This window comes from Lolium rigidum, chromosome 3 (genome assembly GCF_022539505.1).
Source record: "Lolium rigidum isolate FL_2022 chromosome 3, APGP_CSIRO_Lrig_0.1, whole genome shotgun sequence".
NCBI classification, from domain to species: Eukaryota; Viridiplantae; Streptophyta; class Magnoliopsida; order Poales; family Poaceae; genus Lolium; species Lolium rigidum.
This window is the reverse complement of record NC_061510.1, coordinates 394,965,127-394,988,323: the sequence shown is the minus strand read 5'-3', so window position 1 is coordinate 394,988,323 and position 23,197 is coordinate 394,965,127. Positions and strand designations below refer to the sequence as shown.

Genomic DNA, 23,197 nt, shown 5'->3' with positions numbered 1-23,197 from the left:
GAATAGGACTGATTTGGAGTTATTTGGACTAAATTGTTTGCAATCGTATAGCTGATTTGTGACAGTGGATCATTTCACTTCGTTTTTTGGACTAAAATAAACCAACGACGCGAGGTTTTGGGGCTAGGGGTGTAATTACCTAAATTTATATTTGCATCCACGAGGACTTGACCTCATGTGGTTGGATACTTTGAGTGTGCACCTTATTGCTTTAACAATGTGAGATAGCCTAATCATGTCATCTATTATTCTAAAAAATCATATCAACATGTTTCTTGGTTGATTTACTTTAGCTTCCAACAAAATACGATTTGGTGAGTGATATAAAAGAGGTCAATAAAGCGTCCGAATTGGAGTGAAATTATCGCACCAATCTGACCAAAAAAATTATGTAGCCATAATTTTCTGGCCGAGATTTCATATCGAAAGTACACCAAGCCCTTCATATTTACCAAGTAGCAAAAAAGAGCCTTTCATATTTATTGGGCATGAATATTTCTCTAAATGACAAATAGAAGTCAAACTGAAGTCCCAAGCAGGCATCGGATCCGTTTATATATTTCAGTTGTAATCTTTTATATACTGATCCTTTTAATTTTCATTTTTCATTGATTTGGCCCTAGGAATCCATTACCAAGATTGGACCATGGGGTGGATCTGGTGGCAAACTTAGAGAAATCGAGGTGGCTCCCGTGTGTCTAAATAGCATAACGATCCGTAGTGGCAATACCATACAATCGATTGCGTTTTCATATAGTGACAAAGATGGAAACCAACATGATACTGGTCCATGGGGAGCTCACGTAGGCCACCATGCTGTTGCAAGTTTTCACACGGTGAGTACAAATAATTTATTCAACCTAGCTAAGCTCTGAAGCCCACTAAGGCCGATAATTCTTCTTCGCCGGCCTTTTGTAGATTCAACTTGCCCCTGTAGAGTTTTTAATGGAAATTTCTGGAACAATTGGTCCATGTAACACACATAATGTGGATGTCGTAACTTCAATTATGTTTACCACCAATGTCCGTTCATATGGTCCTTTTGGACGAGTAGTGGGAATTCGTTTCCACAGTCCACCGATGAGAAATGGTAGTATTGTTGGCTTCTTTGTGAGAGCTATGGAATCTGTTGATGCGATTGGCTGCTATGTGAACTTTGAGGGGGAACCGATGGAAAGGCAGGTACGGATTTATAATCAACTTGTTCTATTCATACTACTCCCTCCGATCCAAATTAGTTGACTCTATTTTGTCTTGATATGGTTGTACCCTGATGTCTTTGTTGACTAGATACATCTGTATCCAGAAAAAAATGGAGTCAAATAATTTGGATTGGAGAGAGTACCGTTATTTATATATTTATTTTTCTGATTATTTGTTGTTGTGTTTATTTGTTTCCACCCAGGCATTGATTAGAAAAGTTGGGCACTGGGGTGGTAGTACTGGGCATACTCAGGACGTGGATGTCTTACCCCGGCGTTTGACAAGCATCGTAGTTCGTAGTGGATTTGCAATTTTCGCACTTGCATTTAAATATATTGACTGCAATGGGCGTCAGCGCAGTACCGGTCCATGGGGAATATCACATGAATACGCAGATGACAGCATCCACACGGTGCATATCAGACTTCGCTAAATTATTTACCTAATAAACAAATGCAGAAATGTGTTACCCGTATCTTCTACTGACACATGCATGTTAATACTAATAGCTCGATACATAAATGTCTTATGTTCATTTACAGATTGAATTTGGCCCTTCGGAATTTCTAAAGCAAATTTCTGGAACAACAGCCATGCACACGTATTATGGAGAAATTCTGACGTCACTTTCCTTTGTCACCAATACGGGTAATTATGGACCTTTTGGAGAAACATTAGGGAATCATTTCTGCAGTCCCGTCCAAAACAATGGTAGCATCGTTGGCTTCTTTGTCAATGCCACTAATTATATCATCTATTCAGTTGGTCTCTACGTGGACATAACAGGGGCAGTGGTATGTCTTCTACTTTCGGCGATTTATTTTCTTAACAACCATCTGTTCAGGCTGAATCATAATTTTTGTTTTGTCATATTTCATGAAAGCTTAGCTTTATTCATTTGCAGTCTGGTTTTCTATTACCACACACCTTAATGAACACATCTCCTGTTGTTTTATTATGAGAATGTTTTTTCATTTTCCATATTACAATTTTATCTTTGGACGGTGAAATATGTCAAAAACAACATATATTTTTGAATCTCGATTGACCAGAATTAATTCAAATCATATAAACGGAATCCATAACTGATAGCTGCCTTGTTTTTGAAAATGTTTACTATGATTGTACTGATTGTTGTATTTTGCTACACAACGATGGGGCTACTCACCCAAACATCTAAGATGATATAAAGGAGCTTGATGCAGGGAGCTTAATAGCTTGTTGAGACTAAAATTTAATTGCTGACATATTTCTTTTTGTACATAAAAAAACCTGTTTACCTTTTTCTATCTTATTGAATGGGCAGATTGTTGTCATTTACCTCCCAAAAATAAATAAATATGGAGAGTCAGTTTCACCAAAACTTAATGTGAAACATATGATGCTCTTTGCATATTTATTGATCATGAAGTTTTCCACCAAAATCCCTACCAATCAGATTCAGAAGTAGAATATGTCGATCAACTTCTAAATTGTTTAGCTTAATTATAGTTTTTGAAATACATAGTGATTAGGACCGATTCAGAGTTATTTTGACTAAAGTATTTGCATTCGTACAACATATTTGTGATAGTGGATCATTGCACTTCGCAAAATTGTTGACTAAAATGAACCAAAAACGCAAGTTTTTGGGATAGGGGTGTAATTGCGTCAATTTATATTTGCATCCACGAGGACTTGACCTCATGTGGTTGGATACTTTGAGTGTTCACCTTATTGCTTTAACAATGTGAGATAACCTAATCCTGTCATCTATTATTCTAGGAAATCATATAATCATGATTCATGGTTGATTTACTTTAGCTTCAAACCAATACGATTTGGAGAGTGATATAAAAGAGGCTAATAAAGCGTCCAAATTGGAGTGAAACTGTCACACCAATCTGACAAAAAAAATTATGTGGCCACGATTTTCTGGCCGAGATTTCATATCGACAGTACACCAAGCCCTTCATATTTACCAACTAGCAAAAAAGAGCCTTTCATATTTACCAAGCATGAATATTTCTCGCAAATGACAAGTAGAATTCAACCTGAAGTCCCATGCAGGCATTGGATCGGTTTATATATTTCAGTTGTATCTTTTATATATTGATCCTTTTAATTTTTTACTTTTCGTTGATTTGGCCTTAGGAATCCATTACCAAGATTGGACCATGGGGTGGATCTGGCGGCAAACTTAGAGAAATCGAGGTGGCTCCCGTGAGTCTAAATAGCATAACGATCCGTAGTGGCAATACCATACAATCGATTGCGTTTTCATATAGTGACAAAGATGGAAACCAACATCATACAGGTCCATGGGGAGCTCACGTAGGCCACCATGCTGTTGCAAGTTTTCACACGGTGAGTACAAATAATTTATTCAACCTAGCTAAGCTCTGAAGCCCATTAAGGCTGATAATTCTTCTCCACCGCCCTTTTGTAGATTCAGCTTGCCCCTTTGGAGTTTTTAATGGAAGTTTCTGGAACAATTGGTCCGTGTAACACACATAATGTGAATGTCGTAACTTCAATTGTTTTTACCACCAATGTCCGTTCCTATGGCCCTTTTGGACGAGTAGTAGGAATTTGTTTCCACACTCCACCGATCAGAAATGGTAGTATTGTTGGTTTCTTTGTCAGATCTATGGAATCTGTTGATGCGATTGGCTGCTATGTGAACTCTGAGGGGGAACCGATGAAAAGGAGGGTACGGATTTATATGCAACTTGTTCTATTCATATCACCCAGGTTTTTAAAATCTATGTTGCTTCTTTGATTATTTGTTGTTGTGTTTATCTATTTCCACCCAGGCTTTGATTACAAAGGTTGGGCACTGGGGTGGTAGTTCTGGACATACTCAGGACATGGATGTCTTACCCAGGCGTTTGACAGGCGTCGCAGTTCGTAGTGGATTTGCAATTTTTGCACTCGCCTTTAAATATATTGACTGCAACGGGCAACAACGCAGTACCGGTCCATGGGGAATATCAGATGAATACAGAGATGACAGCGTGCATACGGTGCATATCCGACTTCCCTAAATTATTTCCCCAACACATAAATGCAGAAATGTTTCGTTCCCATATCTTCTACTGACCCATGCATGTTAATACTTGTTGCTTGCTACATAATTGTCTTATGTTCATTTACAGATTGAATTTGGCCCTTCGGAATTTCTTAAGCAAATTTCTGGAACAGTAGCCATGCACACATATTATGGAGAAATTCTGATGTCACTTTCCTTTGTCACCAATACTGGTAATTATGGACCTTTTGGAGAAATATTAGGGAATCATTTCTGCAGTCCAGTCCAAACTAATGGTAGCATCGTTGGCTTCTTTGTGAATGCCACTAATTATATCATATATTCAGTTGGTCTCTATGTGGACATAACAGGAGCAGTGGTATGTCTTCTGCTTTCAGCGATTTGCTTTCTTATCAACAACATTACATTCTGCACTACGTTGTTTTATCTTTACACTGTTTTCTTATAATTTTATCTATGTGCGGTGAAATATATTAATATAAAGAAAATTCCAATTACACTAGGTCCATGCACCCACGAGTTCGTTGGAACAACATACATTTTCGAATCTTGGTTGATCGGAATCAAATTAAAATCATATTAAACGGAAATCATAACTAATAGCTGGCTTGTTTTTTGAACATATTTACTGTTAGAAATATGCCACGTCGGCGTTGACCAGCGCGGGCGTCGCGTGTGTGTGAGTCTGTGCTCGTGTAGTTTTTGTATGTACCATGCAGTAGGGGGCCGTTTGGAGCTGTTGGAGCAGCAGCGTGTCAAACGCGTATGTGCGGGTCCTGCGTGCGGCCAGGATGAGCGGATTGTGGACGCGTGAGTGCGCGTAGTGTGTTGCTGTGTCTTCTTTGTATTACTTGTAAGGAGGGAGGCCGTATGCGCGGCCGGAGGCGCGCTGGAGAAAATTTCTTTGTTGTCTCATATGTTTCCTTTTCTTCCACCTTGGTCCATGTGTGAGAGAGAGCTAGCTAGAGCTAACGCCAACAATTGGTATCAGAGCCTCAAGGCGATGGTGGCCATGGTGCGCGGTAATTCCGTGGCGAGCAAGGCGGACGCGGCCGTGACATGCTGTGACGCCATTCGTGCGGTGGGCGCAGCAGCCGCAGAGGTGCGGCACGACGACCATGGTGAGGCGGCTATGGAGGCGTGTCGGACGGATGCGGAGGCTGGGCCCTAGCTATGGCCGGGTGTGATGTGCTCACCGGCGTCCAGGTCTCACGGATGAGCATGTGGCTCCCGTACAAGAAGATCTGATCTTCATGCGTACGGCCGCAGGATGATTGTGAAGAAGACGGTGTTCCCGGAGGGCCGGTTCGGCGTGTGTCTCTGGAGGAACTCGGCGTGTGTCGTTGAGGAAGAAGATGGCATGTGTCGCTGGATAAGAAGCTGCGGCGTGTGTCGCCGGAGGAGCTCGGCGTGTGTCGTTAAGGAAGAAGATGGCTTGCGTCGCTGGATAACAAGCTTCGACTTGTGTCGCTGGGGACAAAGAGGAGCATTCCCCGCGACGGTCAATGAGTAGCCGGTGTCCTGTACGTCAGGATGGGCGGCGAGGTTGTGGCTTAGGGGAAAAATGTTAGAAATAAGCCACGTGGACGTCGACCAGCGCGTGTGTCGCGTGTGTGTGAGTATGTGCTTGTGTAGTTTCTGTATGTAGCATGCAGTAGGGGGCCGTTTAGAGCTGTTGGAGCAGCCGCCTCAAACGCATATGTGCGCGTCGTGCGTGTGGCCAGGACAAGCTAGCGGATCGTGGAGGCGTGAGGGCGCGTGGTGTGCTTGGGCAGGAGCTTCGTATGTGCCTTGCTCGGCCTATAAAGCTCCTTGTATTGATTGTAACACAGGGAGAAGTTTGAGCTGAAGAAAAGAACGCCGTATGCGCGGCCGGATGCGTTCGTCGCTGGAGAAAATTTCTTTGCTGTTTCCTCCGTTTCTTCTTTTTCCACCTTGTTCCGTGAGAGAGAGAGCTAGCACCAACATTTACTGTGATCATACGGATGGTTGGACTTTACAGGATTACAATGCGGCTGCTCGCCCAAATGTGGAAGGGGATATAAACGAGCTTGATGAGGTCAACATGGAAGGTGATATAAAGGAGCTTGATGAGGTGAGCTTAGTAGCTTATGAGACCGAAATTTGATTGCTAGCATATTTCCATTTGTACATAAAACATACTTGTTTTGCCTTTTTCTATCTTAGTGATTTGGAATAGCAGCGTCATTTTTACCGCGAAAATAAATTTATATAGAGTTGTTTTACCTATGCTTAATGTCCAACATATGCTAAGCTTTGCATAATTTATACAAATCATATAAACCCGAAATTATAACTGATAGCTGGCTTGTTTTTGAACATATTTACTGTGATGATACTGATTGTTGGACTTTGCAGGACAACGATGGGCCCCGCACCGTCATGGAACATGATATAAAGGAGGTTGATGAGGTGAACGTGGAAGGTGATATAAGGGAGGTTGATGAGGTGAGTTTAGTAGCTTATATGAGACCAAAATTTAGTTGCTAACATATTGCCCTTTGTACATAAAACATACTTGTTTTTCCTTACTATCTTAGTAATTTGGAATAGCGGTGTCATTTTTACCGCGAAAATGAATATATATAGAGTTGTTTTTCCTATGCTTAATGTCCAACATATGACGAGCTTTGCATAATTTATACAAATCAAATAAACCGGAAATTATAACTGATAGCTGGCTTGTTTTTGAACATGTTTACTGTGATGATACTGATGGTTGGACTTTGCAGGACAACGATGGGCCCCGCCCCATCATGGAACGTGATATAAAGAAGGTTGATGAGGTGAACGTTGAAGGTGATATAAAGGAGGATGATGAGGTGAGTTTAGTAGCTTATGAGACCTAAATTTAGTTGCTAACATATTGCCATTTGTACATAAAACATACTTGTTTTGCCTTTTTATATCTAAGTGATTTGGGACAGCACTGCATTTTCCCTGCAAAAATATATAAACAGAGAGAGTTGTTTTACCTTAGCTTAATGTCCAACATATACTAGCTTTGCATAATTTATACAAATCATATAAAACGGAAACCAATACTGATAGCTGGCTTGCCTTTGAACACGTTTAATGTGATTGTACGGATGCATGGTTGGACTTTTCAGGACAACGATGGGGCTGCTCGCCCAAACGTGGAACGTGATAGAAAGGATGTTGATGAGGTGAACGTGGAAGGTGATATAAAGAAGGTTGATGAGGTGAGTTTAGTAGCTTATGCCACCGAAATTTAATTGCTAACATATTGCCGTTTGTACAAAAAACATATTTGTTTTGCCTTTTTCTGTGTAAGTGATTTGGGACAACAACTGTCACTTTTTCCGCAAAAATATATAAATAGAGAGAGGTTTTTTACCAACGCTTAATGTCCAACATATGCTGAGCTTTGCCTTATTTACTCAAATCATATAAAACGGAAACCATAACTTCTAGCTAGCCTGTTTTTGAACATGTTTACTATCATGTTACTGATGGTTGGAATTTGCAGGACAACGATGTGGCTGCTCGTCAAAACGTGGAAGGTGATATAAAGGAGGTTGATGAGGTGAACATGGAAGGTGGTATAATGGAGCTTGATGGGGTGAGCTTAGTAGCTTACTTAGACTGAAATTTAATTGCTGACATATTTCTTTTGCACCTAAAACACACTTGTTTTGTCTTTTCTATCTTAGTGATTTGCCATTTTCCTTACAAAAATGAATAAGTATAGAGAGTTCTTTTACGAAATCTTAATGTCCAAACATATGCTGAATGTTGCATAATTTAATGATCGTGATGTTTTCCACCAAATAACCAACCAATCAGATTCTAAGGTAGATGTAACTATTCCTAAATATAAGATGTTTTTAGAGTTTAAACTGGAATCCCTCATGTTTTCTATTTAGGAATGAAGGAATTACTTAGTTAAATTAAATCTAAACATGCTTTAATGACTACTACATATACATATTGAACTTTTATTTCTCCTTCTAATGTTATGCCCCAATGCGTTTTTTTACTAGGCATGTATTACAAAGATAGGGCCATGGGGTGGACATAAGGGAAACTCTAAGGACATTATGGTATCACCACCTCTACGCCTGAATAGCATCACAGTACGTAGTGGAGAGGTGATACATTCACTTGCGTTTTCATACAGTGGCGACCATGGAAAGCAGCACCATGCAGGTCCATGGGGAGCTTCCAAAGGCTTTTCTTATGGGAGTTTTGACACGGTTTGTAAATGTAACTCAAATTATATTTCATGGAAGGAGGCATGCATGTGCCTAGCGAATTCTGGGTATAAGAATATATGGACTGAAATCTTTTTTTATCCTTCCCTTATAGATTCAGCTAGGGCCCTCAGAGTTTCTGACCGAAGTTTCAGGAACTACTGGTTTCTCTACCCAATATTCTTCAGACGTTGTAATGTCTGTTACATTTATCACAAATGCTCGTCGATATGGACCTTTTGGAGGAGGAGGAGGAAATCATTTCCGTAGTCCAGTGATTAGCAATGGCAGCATTGTTGGGTTTTTCGCCCGTGCGGAGAGTGTGGTCTACGCAATTGGTATTTATGTGAGACCCGAGAGGGAAACAATGAAAGAACAGGTGCCAATATGTTTGAAATGAATTTTGTTTGTTTTATTTGTCTGCAGACTATATATTTTCTGACTTCGATAACGAAAATTGCATTCAGGATTCGATTACAAAAATTGGACCATGGGGTGGTGATTCTGGGAGCCCTAGTGACGTGGATGTGTTACCCTGCCGGTTGATAAGTGTGGTAGTTCATAGTAGTATGGTAATCAATTCACTAACGTTTACATACAATGATTGTGATGGACAACAGCAGACCGCCGGTCCATGGGGAGGGTCCGGTGAGCCACTCGACGGGAACCCACATACAGTGAGTATAATTATTACTATTTTTTTTTGTCAACCATGTATGTACATATGTACGTCCCATTACACTATTACATATTTATGAGTAACTAGTTAGCATAACCATCAATTATTGTAATTGATTTGAACTAAAATTTTATAATATATCGATATTGTAGAAAAAAATTATGAAAAATACAGCATGTTCATCGCCAATGTAAATATATTTTATGTTTCAGGTCTAAGTGAGACAATTAACTTTCTGCTTTCTCCTTTGCAAGAAAGAAGTAGTGGGCATTCTTTCGTAGGATGCACTCTGTTTTGAAACCAAACTAACATTATATAAGGAGACATATTTCCATGAGAACAGTATATGTGGTTTAATGAGCCCTTCTGAAATATATACTTCCCTGTTGGTGCTACCATCGTTCTATGGTTTTTGCTGAATCGTATGACTAGCATTTTAATGTGGTGATGCATTGTATTCAACTCAAACTCAATTCAAACATTGTTTTAAGTCAAAAAAAATGCAGCACATATGGATGTCATTTATATTTATTTTGTTTATCAATGTTCAGACTACCACTTTGTCCAAATATCTAGTTTATAATAAATTTTCTTCACTTGTAGATTCTTCTTGGCCGATCAGAATTTTTGCGTGAAGTTTCTGGAACAATTGGTCGGAACTCCAACTATTCCGACGTTGTAACATCACTTCTATTTGTCACCAATACCCGTAGCTATGGACCATTTGGAAATGGAGGGGGGACTCGTTTCCGAAGTCCGTTGCGGAACGATGGTAGTATTGTTGGTTTCTTTGTCAATGCTGGAGACGTGATTGACGCAATCGGTGTCTATTTCCGGCCTAAGGGAGACGAAATCAAAGAGGTACGAATTTACTATGTGTTACCCATGAATTATATGTGCACACTACGTAAGAGCATCTCTAGCAGCACGAGACGTATACTACCAGACCAAATACTATAAAATGGTACTACAAAAAAAATTAGTAACGGATTAAGAAAGTTGTCTCTTGAAAAGGAGAAAGCCCGATAGAAATAGCACTACAAGTAGAAATTCAATTCAGCACATGGGAGCATATGCTCCTTGCACCGGAGAAAAACGAAGTTTTGAAACCGGGAGCATATGCTCCCGGGTGCCAAAACACCACTCCCCACTACAAGTTACTATGTTATATAACAAGTTTCTTCTACTCATATTTTTTTTAGATAAAAGGCACTAGGTGCCTGACTTTAAATTAATAAAGCCCAGCAAGTTCACACGAATTCATTTGTACTAATATTTTCCGTATGAACCATTGTACATGCTCTTAGGATTATTGATATCTGGCTTATTAGGACATTAAAGATAAACATTTATATGATAAGCTCTCCCATCCTTTATCGAAAAAAATATGATAAGCTCTCTCATGCTACAGATAATTTAAAAGAACTAATTGTTGATAGATCTTTTCTGTGTAGGAGGAAGGATGTTCTGATATTTTAGTTGGTATGGCTTCCATAGAAAGGTAAGATGGCCTCTTGTGTTGAATTTCTGATGCATAATTGTCCTGGTGCAAGTGCACTCTAGTATTAGCATTGCATCGAGCCCTGCTAGGTACACACCCTCCCCAAAATTTAGAAGAATAAGATGGTCTTTAGATTAATTCACTAATTACGTTGTCCCACTCCCACCTAGCCCGTATCCAAGCCCTATATACGCCATCCCTGCAAAACTATGCTCTGGCGGCCGTGGATTGATACTGCTAGCCCCCACCTACTGAGTCCTACTATGCTCGGTTTGGTAGGTCGTAGGTCGTCGGCAGTTTTTTACTTTGGGCCCTCATAAATCTAGAAACGAACCCGCAGTCCTTATTATACGTCGTCCGCCCCGTTCCCGAACTTGTCCGATTTTACCAGACACGCCGACCGCGATCTCGATGACGTCTCCCGTATGATGCCGCCTGATCCCCATCTCCTGGATTTGGACACCAGCGCGCCGGAGTAGGACCAAATCAAGCCCGGCAATGTCTTCTTCGGCGCGGCGCCGCTGCCCAGAACCCTCCTCTCAAACCTTCTGTCGTAATCCGTTGAGTGGCGGCAGGGATGGAGCCGGGTGCTGCAGGGATGTGGTGAAGCAGGTGAGGCCGGGGGAGATAAGGAATGTTAGACATGTAACGTAGCTGTATATGTGTTCATACCATATTGGTATTAGAGTTGTATTGTATCTTGTATACACCCCATATATATATATGAGATAGGCCACCCCTAGAGGGTTGTGCCGGTTCCCCCAAATATACTTTGTCTTACATGGTATCACGCCGAGTCGATCCCAAACCCTAAACCTAGCCGCCGCCGTCGTCTGCCTCCTCGCAGCCGTCGCCTGCTGCTACCTCGCTTCCGCCATCGCCGGCGCCATGGACACGAGTGCCTCCGCAGGCCTCTCCTCCTCCTCCGCCGGGCATCTCCCGGCCAGTCTGGCGGCCCTCCTCAACAAGCCGCTCGACCACGCCGCCGCTGCCTCTACGTCTCCGATCGGGACGGTCAGTGTCGGCTCCTTCATCACGGCGCCCATCTCCACCTCGCAGCAGCTCGTCCAGCACACCGCCTCGACCGGTGCCGCCGCTGTGGCCCCAGCAGTCACGACCGGTGCCACCACTGCGACCACGGCTGTCGCGCCACCGGTGCCTGCCTTCGTGCCGCCACCCTCGGCGCCCTCTGCCATGGATGTGCTCGCCACGCTGCCGCCGCCCTACCACTTCGGCAATCATATCACCATCAAGCTCACGCCCGACAATTATATTTTTTGGCGTGCGCAGGTTCTTCCGCTACTCCGGAGCCACTACTTGATGGGTTACGTTGATGGTACCCTACCCTGCCCTCCCGCGCTCATTGATAGCGTGCACGGCCCGGTGGTGAATCCGGCTCACCGTGTGTGGACAGCGCAGGATCAAGCTAACCTCTCCTCCATCCAGGGGTCTATCTCGCCGTCCGTCGCTGGGATGGTGGTTTTTGCCGCTACCTCGTGCGAGGCACGGAAGACTTTGGAGGCGAGCTTCTCGCTCAATCCCGGGCGCGTGCCAACTCTCTTCGTCGTGAACTCGGCGAGTGCGAGAAGCTAGACATGAGCGCCAAGGACTACTACAACAAAGTGCGCGGGCTCGCTGACACGCTTGCTTCCATCGGTCAGCCCCTCTCCGATTCAGAGTTCAACTCCTACATTGTGAACGGACTCGATGAGGAGTATGATGGCTTGGTCGAAGTGATGGAAGATCGCACCACACCCATGCCCCGCTCATGTGCTTTATGCGAAGCTTCTCCGCACTGAGCAGCGCGTCGAGGCTCGTCCTGGCCGTCGGAGTGGCGGCGCCCACTCTGACCCATCGGCGAATGTCGCGCACAAAGGAGGTGCGCGCAACCCGTCGACGCCCACCCAGGGCAAGCCCCCTGCACCCTCGCCTCCGGCCCCTGCATCGTCCCCTGGCTATGGAGGCGGGCGTAACCAGCGCACCTGTCAGCTCTGTGGCCGTGATGGTCACCTTGCGTCTAAGTGCCACCGCCGCTTTCAGCGGAGTTTCCTTGGCATTGGGAACGATGGCAAGGATACGCGCAACAATGCGCGCCAGGCCGCCATGGCCGATCGGCCCTCTCCTTCGGGCCAGCAAGGACAGACCCAGTCCTACTCCGTCGACCCTTCCTGGTACATGGACACCGGGGCTACGGATCATCTCACCAGCGAGCTGAACAAGCTTCACACTCGCGACACCTACCATGGCTCTGACAAGGTCCACACAGCAAACGGAGCAGGTATGCATATCTCTCATATTGGTCAAGCATCCCTTCTCACTCGTCATCCATCCAGACACCTTCATCTCAACAATGTTCTTCATGTTCCTTCGTCACACGCAATTTGCTCTCTGTTCCCAAGCTCACCTATGATAATAATGTTTTCTGTGAGTTTCACCCGTTTGATCTTTTTGTTAAGGACCGAGCTACGAGGGACGTTCTTCTTAGTGGGCAGCTGTGTCATGGACTATATCGTGTGGATCCTCCGGGCGCTCCCCAGGTGTTCAGTGGAGTCAGAGTCTCTCCGTCGCAGTGGCATGCTCGCCTTGGGCATCCTGCCACTCCTATCGTTCGCCATGTCTTGAGTCGTCATGAGTTACCTAGCTTGTCTAGCAATAAAGATTTAGCAGTGTGTGATGCCTGTCAGCAAGGCAAAAGTCATCAGCTTCCTTTTTCTGAGTCTACTCGAGAAATTAATAGTCCTCTAGAACTTGTGTTTTCAGATGTATGGGGTCCTGCTCAAACCTCTGTTAGGGTCACAGATATTATGTCAGTTTCATCGATGCTTATAGTCGCTTTACTTGGCTTTATCTTATTAAGCGCAAATCTGATGTGTTTAGTATTTTCACTCAATTTCAGACGCATGTTGAACGTCTTCTCAAGCACAAAATAGTTCATGTTCAGTCGGATTGGGGGGGCGAGTATCGCAACCTCAACTCTTTCTTTCAGAAGCTTGGGATTTCTCATCGTTTATCATGCCCTCATACTCATCGTGCAGAATGGTTCCGTTGACCGTAAGCATAGGCATATCGTTGAAACTGGTCTTACCCTTTTGGCCCATGCATCTGTCCCCTTTAGATTCTGGAGTGATGCTTTTTCTACCGCTTGCTTTCTCATCAATCGTACTCCTACTCGTGTGTTAAACATGAAAACTCCACTTGAGCTCCTTCTTAACGAACTGCCAGATTACACCTTCTTTAAGGTCTTTGGCTGTGCGTGTTGGCCCCATTTGCGCCCATACAATAAACGTAAGTTGGAGTATCGCTCTAAAAAATGTGTTTTTCTTGGCTATAGTGCTCTTCACAAAGGGTACAAATGCCTTCATGTTCCCACGAATCGTGTCTACATATCTCGGGATGTTATTTTCGATGAGAATTCTTTTCCCTTTTTAAGCCTCCCAGTGTCCACTATACCACCGCTGCATTCATCTTCTGTCACTGCTGACCAATTTGGGGATGTTGCATATTCTCCCTTGTTGTTGCCTAACCATGGTACAGGTGTTGGTCGTGGAGCTCGCTTGGAACTTCTTGAGGATTCCCCTGATGACGATCGTGTGCCTGGCCTCGATGCCCGTGCACGCCGTGCTTCCCCTGATGACGATCGTTCGTGCTCGCCCTCGCCCGACGTCGATCACGCGCCCGTGCATGGCCTCGACGCTCGTGCCCGCCATGCACACGACGATCGCCCGCCCGCCCCGTCCCTGGCTACTGGGCGCCCGCGCTCGCCAGTGTCCCCGCCTCCTGCTGATCATGCCATAGATACTGCTGCACATGCCCATGCAGAGCCTGACCGTGTGGCCACGCAGTCTCCGCCGTCGTCTGCCCCTGCGTCGCCTCGCGCCTCACCGGCCTCGCCGGCGTCGCCTCGCGCCTCACCAGCCTCGCCGGCATCGCACAGCCCGTCGCCTAGTCCTTCGCCGTCGCCCAGCCCTGCTCCGGCTCCTCCACCGACATCCACTGCACCTGTTGCTCCGTCGGTTTCGCGGCCTCATACGCGCAGTCACAGTGGTATCTTTCGACCCTTGGAGCGCACTGATGGGACTGTCGCCTGGTATGCTTGCTCGTATGTCTGCTGCACTAGCTGATCCATCTCGCTGAGCCACGTACATATCAAGCTGCCATGAGCATCCCACATTGGCGACGAGGCTATGGAACAGGAATATCGAGGCCTTGGCTGCGTAACGACACCTGGACCCTTGTTCCTCCGCCACCTCGTGTTAATATCATTGATTCCAAATGGGTGTTCAAAGTGAAGAAGCATTCCGATGGATCCATTGAGCGCTACAAAGCACGACTTGTGGCTAGAGGATTTCGCCAGCGGTTTGGTCTTGACTATGAAGACACCTTCAGCCCTGTGGTCAAACCTACTACTATTCGCCTTCTTCTGTCGATTGCAGTTACTCGTGGTTGGTCTCTTCGTCAGCTTGATGTACAGAATGCCTTTCTTCATGGTTTGCTAGAGGAAGAGGTTTATATGCGCCAGCCTCCTGGTTTTGTTGATCCTGATCGTCCCTCTCACATATGTCGCCTCACTAAAGCTCTCTATGGTCTGAAGCAAGCGCCTCGTGCTTGGCATGCTCGTCTTGGTTCAGCTCTTCGTGCTCATGGTTTTGTGCCCTCTACAGCTGATTCATCTCTATTTCTTCTCCAGACGACCAAGGTTACTATGTATTTTTTGGTCTATGTTGATGATATTATCTTAATCAGCTCTCTACCTTGGCTGCGGATGCTCTCATTGCTTCGCTTGGGAAAGATTTAGCTGTCAAGGACCTGGGTACTCTTCATTACTTTCTTGGCTTGGAAGTGGCGACACATGGTTCTGGTTTGCTCATGACTCAGAAGAAGTACTCCCTGGATATTTTGCGCCGAGCTGGTATGCTTAAGTGTAAACCCACGGCTACACCTATGTCCTCTACTGAGAAGATTACAGCGGTTGATGGTACCTTGCTGACTTCTGATGAGGCTACTGAGTACAGGAGTATTGTTGGTGGTCTTCAGTATTTGACCATTACTCGACCGGATATTTCTTATGCTGTCAACAGGGTTTGTCAGTATCTCCATACACCACGCGACACTCATTGGGCTGCGGTTAAGCGCATTCTTCGCTATGTGCAGTCTACCTTGTCGTTTGGTCTTCATATCCGGCCGAATCCTTCTGGGGTCCTTTCTGTCTACTCTGATGCGGACTGGGCTGGTAGTCCGGATGACAGACGATCCACGGGGGGCTATGCTGTATTCTTTGGCTCTAATCTGATCGCCTGGAGTGCTCGGAAACAAGCCACCGTATCTCGTAGTAGTGCGAGGCTGAATACAAGGCTGTTGCCAATGCCACCTGCTGAGCTCATATGGGTACGATCTTTGCTTCGCGAATTGCGGGTCTCTCGATCCACGATCTCCGGTCCTGTGGTGTGATAATATTGGCGCTACATATCTTTCAGCCAATCCAGTATTTCATGCTAGGACTAAACACATTGAGGTGGATTATCATTTTGTGAGGGAACGTGTTGCACGACGACATCTATGGATCAAGTTCATCTCTTCTAAAGATCAACTTGCAGACATCTTCACGAAGCCATTGCCTCTTCCACAGTTTGAGGCTTGCAGGCGCAATCTTACACTTTTGAAAGCTTTACAAAGTGGCTAAGATTGAGGGAGGGTGTTAGACATGTAACGTAGCTGTATATGTGTTCATACCATATTGGTATTAGATTTGTATTGTATCTTGTATACACCCCATATATATATGAGATAGGCCACCCCTAGAGGGTTGTGCCGGTTCCCCCAAATATACTTTGTCTTACAAGGAATTACCGGAGGAGCTTCAGGCCCGTCGCGCGCGCAAGGTGACATGCCAGCGCGTCTCTGGCCTGGTGTCGTGGAGGGCCACGAAGGAGAGAGGGGAGGAGGCAGAGGAGACGGGTGCAGTAGGCGTGTGCACAACGGCGCTGCTGCCGCTGCTTCGGACGAAGTCCGTGGGGATGGGATGGAAGGAGTCCACTGTGGACTGTGATTTGAGAGAGAGGAACGGGGATCGCTTGGGTGGGCAGATATAGTTCAGAACTGCAGACGGGGACGAAAGGAGGATGTCTGATGCTTTGGGGAGAGACGTAGATCTCTACGGCTGTTGCTTTGCTGATTTCAATCGGCTGCTTTGTTATGTTGATTGATTTACTAGCTGTACGGTCATATTGATGTCTGCAGCTCCTTTACTGAGACAATATGATACAAAAAGAGTTTCTAAATACAATGGTTGCCTGTTGATAGATGATGCATTTAAACGCGACTGGACATGCATCTTCGTGGTCGGCGAGTAGCGACTAAATTGACACACAACAAGCTTGCACAAGTTAGCTAAATACTGTCTCCGTCAAACGTATAGAGACAGGGGCACCTATGTTAAGTGGTTTGCAAAAAATGATCGACCAAAGAAATACTAGCTGGTCGAGTACTTCATCGATCAATCAGTTCAACTGTTGCTCTCGTCAGCATCCCAAGCTAGCTACTCTATTTCTCCATTCTCCTGACCCGATTGATCTGCAGCGAAAGATAGGATGCAATGATGCATGTACACCCTATTTCTCGCGTCAGCTCCAAGATATCTGACTGCCAGATTTAACCGAGTGGATGTCCTACGAGCCTACCAATAAAGAATGTAGACAGATTTCAAGAAAATAATCACACTTTCACACAAGTAAAACACCATGTCAAATGCCCAGTAAAAAATGAGTGCCTCGTATGTCATTATATTTACATGTGAAAAGCAAAATTATTTGGAAAGCCGTAACAACGCACGTGCATTTTGTCAGGTGTTTTTTTACGTTTTTACCCTCCCACCAATTTACATACTACTACAAAACTACACACTGTAAGGCCATCGGGTGAAGCAGACTCGCCGGAGCTTCGCTGCCATGCGCCCGGCATGCCTCTGCTGCGCCGCCGGGAGCCCGAGATGATCTCCCAGCTCCGCGTTCCTCTGCTTTCCCGCAGCCGTGGGATCCTCCACGGCCGATTCTCCCCGAGCCCCGTCGCCAAGATCTGTCTGTAGGTGCACCGGTACCGGCGCGCCACCATCCGTGGACTCCACAGACTGATCGAGTCGTCGCTGAATCGGCGAGATCAGCTCTAGGCTGGCCTGGGTCGGTTCCTGGCCCTCCTCAGCCTCTTCTCTATCTTTGTGCTCGATTAGCCCATCAGCAGAGGCGATGTGCGTCTTGACGGGCACTCGCGACTAGCAGACGTTGGCGTCGTGTGCATTGTACTGCACCAGCAAGGCGACGTAGGGCGGCGACAAGAGGGGATGAAATACAGATTGATGGAATCTAGAGTGATATTTGGAGACTTCATCAAAAGGTTTAGTGAAGTGGCCAATGTTGTCATGAAGAAAAAAGAGACAAAAGATTCTTTTTTCACCTATCCATAGCAACACCCACACATATAGAAAGCGGGTCAAGTGTTTTTACCTGTCCGCTCGGGTACCAACAAACATAATATGTGTCAAATGATAGACGAGATCACGACCTACCGAAATTTTAGACGCCACCAAACAATCATTTCTTTACGATAGCATAGAATTAATTGTACTTCTTGACACTAGCCAAAACACTTTGTCCCGTAATAAAAATAATTTTCAATAACGGAAATTCAACATACATTGGTAAACTATATTCTATAAAAATAACCCATCGAAGTGCACGGGAAAATTTGCTAGTTAATAATTAAGTAAGAACTTGTTAATGGCCATCATGCACTTAATTAGTCGTGCAGGGGTATGAAGCAATCTTAGCCATTGGTCTATTTAAGTTTGAGAAGGAGGGTGTGCCAAAGCGGAAGAGGTATTAGAGCATCCCCTATGTCAACCACAGGGCTATTCTCAAGCAAAAAAATAGTCCACAAGAATGGCAACATACATAGTGAAGTCTATCTACAAGCAATTCACAGGCTCAAACGATTTGTGGGCAGCTCACAAACTTGTAGATTACTCTCAAGTAATAAAATAATACTGCTTTCCAAGAATAGTACACAAAGTGATAAAATAGTATTCTTCATTACAAATCTATGTGCTATTTTTTATGACTCGCGGGGTCTACATTAACGTGTGCTTTTGCAACATATATAGTGGTGAACTTTGTTTGCCACAAGCATGCTCAGTGGGGTCCCAGCTTGCATACATACGTGATGCCCTTAGCTAGTAATGATACATATTGACCACAATGTATGTTATTAACAAAACTATTAATATGTGCTAATAATAGTGTATGGTTTAGTGAATAAACTAGTCACAACTCACAACTAAGAACCAAAGCAAGTATTTGTTCTTAGCGTATCAGTGAACATGCTGTGTTTAAGAAACAGATTAATTTATTTATGTTTTTATAATGGAAGTGCATGCTGTAATTAGGGAGGACATAGGATCTGCCTCCAGTGCCCTAGAGCATCTAATACTTGATGAAAGTGTGAAGCCTACAAATCTTCCTTTGGCACTTCTACAACGCATCACCGATAATTTCGCTGATAAAAGAAAAGTTGGTAGTGGTGGATTCGGGGTCGTTTACAAGGTAACATTAAGTTGTACAATCTTTCTCACAGCAGAGCTGAAGTGTTGTTCTAAAAGCCCTGGATTGTGCTAACAAGACAAGTTAAACTACAGGGAGATCTAGCAAAGAGGAGTGTTGCTATTAAAAGGCTTTTAAATAGCCATATTATTGAAGATGGGCCATTTAATCACGAGGCTAAATCTCTAATCGATGTAAACCACCCAAATATAGTACGGTTTCTGGGCTACTGTGCTAATACGGAGAAAAAAGTGGTACAAATAGAATCGGGAGGAAACAAAAAAGTTGTTTTTGCTGATATAAAAGAAAGGTTACTTTGTTTCGAGTACATGAATAATGGAAGCCTCGACAATTATATTACTGGTATGAGAACTCATGGGTGAAGTTTCTTTCTCCTGCATTTTTTTTTCCATTTTCTTGACTTTACACATTTTCTACTTATGTAGATGAACTACGGGGACTTGAATGGCATACACGCTACAAAATAATTCAAGGAATTTGCGACGGTTTGGCTTATCTTCACACGGAAAAGGGTATTGTTCATAGGGATATGAAGCCCGCGAACATACTGCTTGATGATCTTATGATACCAAAAATTACAGATTTTGGTATATCAAAACTCCTTCAAGGAGCAACACATGCTGTCACGACTAACCTTGCAGGGACAATGTAAGATTTCTTACGGAGAACCCAATTTTATGTAACATTTACAATGTTCTCTGCGTGCAATACCACAGATAATGTAATGGTATATCATACTTTAATGCAGTGGATACTGCGCCCCAGAATTCTTGGAGCGTGGTATCGTATCATTCAAGACGGACATATACAGCCTGGGCGTTATAATGAAAGAGCTTCTGACTGGATTTAGGAGCAAACCAGATATTAACCATGTAAGAATGACTTAACTCCACGTTCTAGATTGACCATGGTCAATGTTACGTACCTTCTCATACTGTTGTTATTTTCTATGTACTTTATATAGTACGTTATAATGCACTGTTAATTGTTCATTAGATTTCTATAGTTAGATCTTTCTTCAAAATTGTGATATACTCTACTTCTACTTCTACTTCTACATTGAGATTTAGTATTACTCCAGAAAACAATCATGTTTCTTAGTCAAGTAAGCATACGGAACAGTCAAATACTCTACATAAATTACATGCTGCACTTCCTCGTGAAGATTTTTTTTCTGGTGATCACAAATAGATGATGCTTTTCATATTGTCAGTCTTCAATGTGTACGTTCAACCCGCATAATTTCTACTAAAATTTGTTGCTTTAGATGAAGTTATTTTTTACATTTAGGTATGTACTAGCTTAATATGTGTATTGCCACGGAAAGGAAAGATAGTCATCATGTTACTTCAAAAGAAAAGACGTGTAGAAACATGGCAAGACCTTATACCATGCAAATGCATTACCGGGAGCGTGATGCACATGGGGTCTTTGGCGTTGCACCCCTCCATCATCGTGCCAAACTGTGACTTTGGTCCCACGTCGATGATGGTCGTCGGGACACTGCAACGCACAGACTGATCAACCGCCATTGTTACCTACAAGTATAGGGGACTGATTATAGCATGTTTCGATAAATAAGAGTGTCAAAACGAATGAAGAGCTCCAAGCTGGTGTTCGAAATCGACGTGGAGGCAAGTGTAAATCCCGCAGAGATTAGTGAGTAGTATATGTTTTTAGATATATAAGTAAACGGGCAAGTCTAGCGGGCGCCCGTGCGCCCAGCCGACGAGTCGAGCGCTCAGCCAAAACCGGAAATGTCAGACGCGTCGCACGCCGCGGTTTCCAAAAATAGCAGGGGCTGTCCGGCTGTGATTTTCTGCATGCCAGCTCCCCGCCGATCGCTGCTCGCACTTCGGTACTTTTTTGGCCGCACCATTTTGTTACGATGGATTAGCTCGGCTTTAGAGCATCTGCAGCCACGTTCTCTAAAGCGGTTTTTAAAGTGCGCTGGATTTATCGTTTGGGGGGACGTGTTTCCTTTCTACCGCGCTTTGGGGACGTCGCTTCCCAGCCGTGTCCCCCAAACGCGTCCCCAAAACTTTAAAACACTGTATTTTTATTTTAATAGATAGAAGAAAAATATGTACTAATATTGATGTACTAATACTCAAATCGGTGCAACATAAACAAATTACATATAAAAACTTTGAAAAAACATAAACAAATTACATAAAAAAATTAAACTATACTTTGATGGCCCCGCCTCGTCATCCTCATGGTGGCGCTTCCTCCTCGTCACCTCTTCCGAAGAAGCGGTGTCGGTCGACGCGTCAGAGGAACTTGTGTCCTCCTTGTCGTCGACAGTGCTCGCCGGCTGCGCCTTCGCCTTCGCATTGGCCTTCGCTTTCGCCTCCGCCTTCGCCCGGGCCGCCGCCGCCGTCGCCTCCTCAGATCCTTCCTCCTCCGCCTCCTCCTCCACGGCCTCCCATTCCTCCGAGCTGTCTAGCGGCGGCGGGGAATCATCGCCGCTGCTAGGCGTCGCAACTCTGTCCCACCAATGGTGCCATCCCGGAGGCTTGCTCTCGCTGTCGGTGTCTGATGGAAGCTGAGAGAGGTCGCTCATCGTGAGAGGTTTGGATGAATGGCGGCCGGTGGTAGATCCGAAAGCGCCTATGTAGGGGTCTTATTGAGCGCGGATGAACGTCGGCGCAGAAGTCGAAGAGAGCGGCGGTTGCCCTTCCGCCGAGTTCGCGCTCCATTCCGGCGGTACGCGCGTCGATCAACGCGGTTGCCAATGCTATGTTCCCCTTCCCGGCAACTGCACCGTCCCTACGTAGGCGGCAGTTGAGCGTCCGAGCCGCTGACGTGTTAGGCCCGCGCCTCCTCGCCTCTCATTTCGTTGTGTCCGGCATGTCCGGAGCGTCCCCTGTGTAGCGGGGACGGGCTCGGAGCGTTGGACACCTTATTGGGCCGCGCCAAACAAAAAGGGCCTTTGAGGCGCGCGGCTGGGAACGATTTTTTGTCCAAAGACGCCCCAAATCCTTTTGGAGACCGTATTGGGGAACGCGGCTAGAGATGCTCTTACATCTGACTAGCACGTTGCAAGGGTATCTCTTAGAACCAGTTTAGCTAGTCAACAGATTAACTAGTTGAATATAGACAGATTAGTAATACTCCGTACTTCCTTCTTTTCAAAATAAGTGTCATTTATTTTTTCTATATACGGATATCTATTCACTATAATATGTCTACATACATCCGAATCAAGATAAAACTGTGACATTTATTTTAAACAGATCTCCCTCCCGCACCCCCTCCCGCACCCCCAACCCTAACCCATCTCCCCGCCGCCGCCGGTGGTGCTGCCAGGCAAAGCCCGTGGGGCGTGACGGCAGCGGCGGATCTTCCTCCTGTTGTGCTGGGTGGCGGTGACCAAGACCCTCCTCGACGATGCGGCACGCCGGTGGTGGCAGGTGGTGGGCGGCGGCCAGGTCCTTGATCTGCGCTACTGCCTCCCTGCCTCTCGTTGGCTCCTCGACGCTGCGACACGCCGGTGGTGGGTGGTAGTGGGTGGCGGCCAGGTCCTTGATCTGCGCTGCTGCATCTCCCCGCCTGCCGTCGGTGCGACGTGGTGCTCCTGGGCTTCTCCTGTGGCACGAGGTCGCCCGGGGCAGCAACCCTAGGTTGGATGGCGGAGGCGGCCCTCTTTTTCGCTGGAGATGGTCGGCCTGCGGATGATGGTGGTGGGTCTTTTGATCTGTCACCGTGTCCCGGTGGCGAGGTGGGGATGCGTGGAAGCCGGTGATGGGTGAGGAAGGCATGAGCATCCTGATGTCACCGGTGGAGGGCCGACCGGCTGCAAGGCGTTGCCCATTCGCTTGGTGACCGCTTTGCCACGGCTGGTCTGGGATGGTCGGCGACATCGAGGCCCGACCTGAATAATGGTGGTGGTCCTAGGGTCTCTCTTGTGCGAAGATGAAGACCTGTCTGAGGCTT

General features: G+C 45.3%; 1 pseudogene; it reads left to right on the top strand.

Moving 5' to 3' along the window:
• The first annotated feature begins 5,237 nt into the window (after positions 1-5,237).
• The window catches only part of LOC124697699, a 33,604-nt pseudogene continuing 15,644 nt past the window's right edge, over positions 5,238-23,197 (top strand).